Here is a 4,631-nt window from a genome sequence, read left to right as displayed (position 1 = left end):
ACAGGCTGGGGCAGGAGCTGGTGTGAGTACCATCCTGAGGCCTTTTGATGTCCCAGGACAGGTGGAAGCTGCCCCAGCCAGGGGACAGGACAGATGCCCTGGGCAGTTCATTCAGACATCAATGCCCCTGACACCCTAGCTGTGAAGCAAGGAGAACTGTGGAGCATTTCAAGCAGATAAAAAGAATTTTAGGTCGTGGTGATAGTTGCATAGCTCTGTAACCTGATAAGCACTATATCTCAAAAAAGCTGTTATTTTAAAAAACAACAGGGGCTTCCCTGGTGGCGCAGTGGTTGAGAATCTGCCTGCCAATTCAGGGGACACGGGTTCGAGCCCTGGTCTGGGAAGATCCCACATGCCGCGGAGCAACTAGGCCCGTGAGCCACAGCTACTGAGCCTGCGCGTCTGGAGCCTGTGCTCCGCAACAAGAGAGGCCGCGATAGTGAGAGGCCCGCGCACTGCGATGAAGAGTGGCCCCCACTCGCCGCAGCTAGAGAAAGCCCTCGCACAGAAACGAAGACCCAACACAGCCAAAAATAAATAAATAAATAAAATTAAAAAAAAAAAAAAAGAACTTTAAAAAAAAAAAAAAAACAACAACAAACTACCCACATGCCCACCCCAGCCTCAGCGGTGAGCTCTCGCCAGGCTCACATTGAGGTGTTCACACCCCACAGACCCTTCCCTACCCCGGATTATTTGGAAGCAAATCCCAGACGTCCTGTCATTTATAGATAAATACTTCACAAGTCTCTGAAAATGGTCTTTAAGAAAATCTAACGTAACTACAATAGTAACTAATAGGTAAGAAACAAAGTGTCCCATGTTACCATCATCAGATTTCCCGGTTGCCACATGCATGATGTTAAGAAGTTGGTTTTGTTTGAATCCAGTCCAGCTGAGGTCTCCTACTCACGTCTCTCTATTGCTGGCGTCCCCACCCCGTCCTTTCTTCACAGGATAAGCCAGGTCCTTGATCCGGCTGCCTCTCCTGTCACATTTGGCTCCTTCCTCCATCTATGAATTTCCTAAAACTGGCAGATAGATCTGGATTAGGGTCACATTTCTGGGCGACTGTACAGGGTATGGAGTGCATGTCCCGCCTCAGCATTTGGGCGCGATGCAGCTACTGGCCTGGAAATGCATGGTCGGTGTGGGAGGCTGGGGTGTGGGCCAGACTTCCTGGGCAGGTGGGTGGGCGGGGGGCCACAAGGAGCCTCGCCCTGGGTCTGGCCTTATGCTGCCCCCGCGCTCAGGCTGGAGCCCCGCTGAAGCGGTTGGAACCCAGAGCCCACGCTGTAAAGCGGGAGGGGCGAGGGCACGTGACTGTTCGTGGGGCAGGCTGCTGCTTCTCTCGGACCCCTGGCAAGTTGAAAAGGCAGCATATTTCAGAAATGACCACACAGGGCCACATTCTCGGTCCTTAAAAGTTGCTTTGATTTGGAGCATTGGGATCCTCTTTCCTTGCCTGCAAAAGTGCCCGGGCAAGCCGGGAAGTTGGCATTTCACCAGCCTCCTTCCAGCCCAACCAGTTTACGTGGCACTCCCTGGACCAGTGTGTGGCGGGGGGGAGGAGCCCCGTCTGGTTTGGGGTGGGGCACTGCAGGGCAGGGTGCAGAGGGTAGTGAAGGGACGCTAGGTTTCCAGGTGGGCCGTTGGGGTGGGCTTCGGGCACAGTGTCTGCCCACCCGCCCTGCAGAGGCCCAGCTTCCTGGACAGGGGCACAGAGGGGGGAAAACGAGGCAGACCCGGGGCAGCAGGAAGGTTGGGGCAGGTCAGGGGCAAGGCCCTTCCCCGGGGAGTTCTCCACTTGTGTGGGCTGAGAACCAGCCTGAGAAGGTGAGCTAAGCAGTGGGCCGGCCCCACCTGCAGGTCACCTGACCCCAGGTAAGGAAGCGATGGATTTTACACTCTGGCAGGGAAGCAAGCTCAGCATTTCATGACTCAATGTCCACCTTTCTTCCTTAAAGAAAGACGATCGTTTACAAAAAGTTACACAATGAGTATCCGTTGTCAAGAAGTTTCAACAAGGGTGCCAAGACAAGGCAGCAGGGAAAGACAGTCTTTTCAACAAATGGTTTTGGACATCCACGTGGAGAATGAGCTTGGACCCTCCCACACACATACACAAACCGCCTGGAAATGGATCACAGAGCTGAAACTGTAAAACTTATAGAAATGAAAAAAAAAAAAAAACTTATAGAAATGAACGAAGACCACGCAAATGAGAACAAGCGGGGCTGTGTACTCAGCTTGCTCTAGCAGGGAGACAGCCCTGTCACTTGCATGTTGGCAGAGACTCAAAGGCAGGCAGAGGAGGGGACAGCTTCATAGTGAAAGGGGGGCTCAGGTGCGCCCCAAGTGGGCTTGGGGAAGCTGTGGGCAACCAACTGGAGGTGCTGCAACCTGTGTGGTTGCTTAGGGGAGCCTACTTGGCTTTCTCTGGTTGGTCCTGAGCTGGAAGTGGAGGCAGAAATTAGGGAAGCTGGCAGTTATTGGCCAAGTTTGGGCCGGTTGCTACAGGGGCTTAGAAACACACATCCACACAGAAACTTGCACAGGAATCTTCAGAACAGCGTTACTCATAACACCGAAAAGGTGGAAACAACCCAAATGTCCATTCCCTGACAAATAGATAAGTAAAATGTGGTATATTTTGTACAATGCAATACTATTTGGCCATAAAAAGGAATGAAGCACTGACACACTACAGCATAGACAAACCTTGAAAACATTACGCTGAGTGGAAGAAGCCAGTCACTATTATGTGATTCCATTTGTATGAAGTGTCCAGATCAGTCAAATCCAGAGACAGGAAGTAGATTAGTGGTTGCCAGGAGCCGGGATGGGGTGTGAGGAAGTGGGGAGTGACTACTGAAGGAGACTGGTTTCGTTCTGGAGTCATGAAAATGTTCCAAATGTAGTTTAGGGATGGTTGCACAATTCTATGAATATACTAAAAATCATTGAATTGTGCACTTTATTTTTTTAAAATAAATTTATTTATTTTATTTATTTTTGGCTGCGTTGGGTCTTTGTTGCTGTGCGCGGGCTTTCTCTAGTTGCAGTGAGCAGGGGCTACTCTTCGTTGTGGTGCACGGGCTTCTCATTGCGGTGGCTTCTCTTGTTGCGGAGCACGGGCTCTAGGTACATGGGCTTCAGTAGTTGTGGCACGCGGGCTCAGTAGTTGTAGCTCACGGACTCAGTTGCTCCGCGGCATGTGGGATCTTCCCAGACCAGGGCTTGAACCCGTGCCCCCTGCATTGGCAGGAAGATTCTTAACCACTGCACCACCAGGGAAGCCCAAATTGTGCGCTTTGAATGGAGGGATTGTATGGTATGTGGTAACCAAGGTTTTTGCTCCTTGACCAAACTCTAGCCAGGTTCCTCTGAGCCTGCTTCTGCATCAGGCCTAGAAAGCCTTGGTTTCCGACAGCTCAAGCCGCATCCCTGGGATGACTCCAGCCCCCCTTAACGTGCCCGCCTGAGAAGACTCCAGCTGCCACCTGAGGACGGGCATCTCGGGTCTCTGTGGGAAAACAGAGGCTTACCTTGGGCAAGCGCTGTTAATGAACCAGATGGGGGTCTCATGGTCCAGGCCCCTGCATGCTTTAACTGTCTGCTGCCTGACTTCACTAAGCTACCCCTCCCAATTCCCACATTCTCACTTTAAAACACCAGTCACCGCCACACAAATCGAAATTGAGTTCAATTTACCGTGGAATTGTCCCCACTGCGAGTATAGTGCTGATTAGAACCTGCCCTTTGCAGTTCCCATCCAGCTGTGTTTATCTCTGACATCGGACTGTGTCTCAGTGATGCTGTCTGGTGCTCCCTCTGGCAGCACATACACGAAATTGGAATGATACAGAGATTAGCATGACCCTGTGTAAGGGCGACAAGCAGATTTGTGAAACGGTCCGTACTTTTTCAATTAAAAAAAAAATTCAAGCAGTACAGAATGGTGGAGAGAAAAGAGCAAAACAAATAAAAATAACCTTCCACGTCTATCCATGCCTCGTCAGCTGGTGTGGGTGTAGGTGACACAGAAAGAAAACTTCTTGTTAAGATGGGATCATACCGGGACTTCCCTGGTGGCGCAGTGGTTAAGAACCTGCCTGCCAATGCAGAGGACACAGGTTTGAGCCCTTGTCTGGGAAGATCCCACATGCCGCGGAGCAACTAAGCCCGTGCACCACAAATACTGAGCCTGCACTCTAGAGCCTGCAAGCCACAACTACTGCAGCCCACGTGCCATAACTACTGCAGCCCGCATACCTAGACCCTGTGCTCTGCAACAAAGAGAAGCCACCGCAATGAGAAGCCCGCGCACCACAACAAAGTGTAGCCCCGCTCGCCACAACTGGAGAAAGCCCACACACAGCAACGAAGACCCAACACAGCCAATCAATCAATCAATCAATTTATTTAAAAAAAGATGGGATCACACCATATGTCATCATTTATAATATTTCATAAAAATGTTAAATCTCGTATTCATTACATGTTTTGCTTAGAAGGGAGATGAGTATATTTAACTTGGAAAAAAGAATTGGGTTGATGCAAGGAACACATTAAATGAGGGATGCAGGTGCCGCGCCCACAGAGCCAGAGGTGGTCAGAGAGCCACA

General features: G+C 50.7%; 1 non-coding gene across 1 annotated transcript; it reads left to right on the top strand.

The window, feature by feature from the left end:
- Positions 1–3,828: 3,828 nt before the first annotated feature.
- LOC114238314 (U6 spliceosomal RNA) lies at positions 3,829–3,930 on the top strand. The gene has a single exon (XR_003623705.1). It is a non-coding gene; the product is annotated as a U6 spliceosomal RNA (small nuclear RNA).
- The last annotated feature ends 701 nt before the right edge of the window (positions 3,931–4,631 follow it).

This window comes from Balaenoptera acutorostrata, chromosome 20, assembly GCF_949987535.1.
Source record: "Balaenoptera acutorostrata chromosome 20, mBalAcu1.1, whole genome shotgun sequence".
NCBI lineage: Eukaryota > Metazoa > Chordata > Mammalia > Artiodactyla > Balaenopteridae > Balaenoptera > Balaenoptera acutorostrata.
This window is presented reverse-complemented; position numbering and strand designations above follow the sequence as displayed.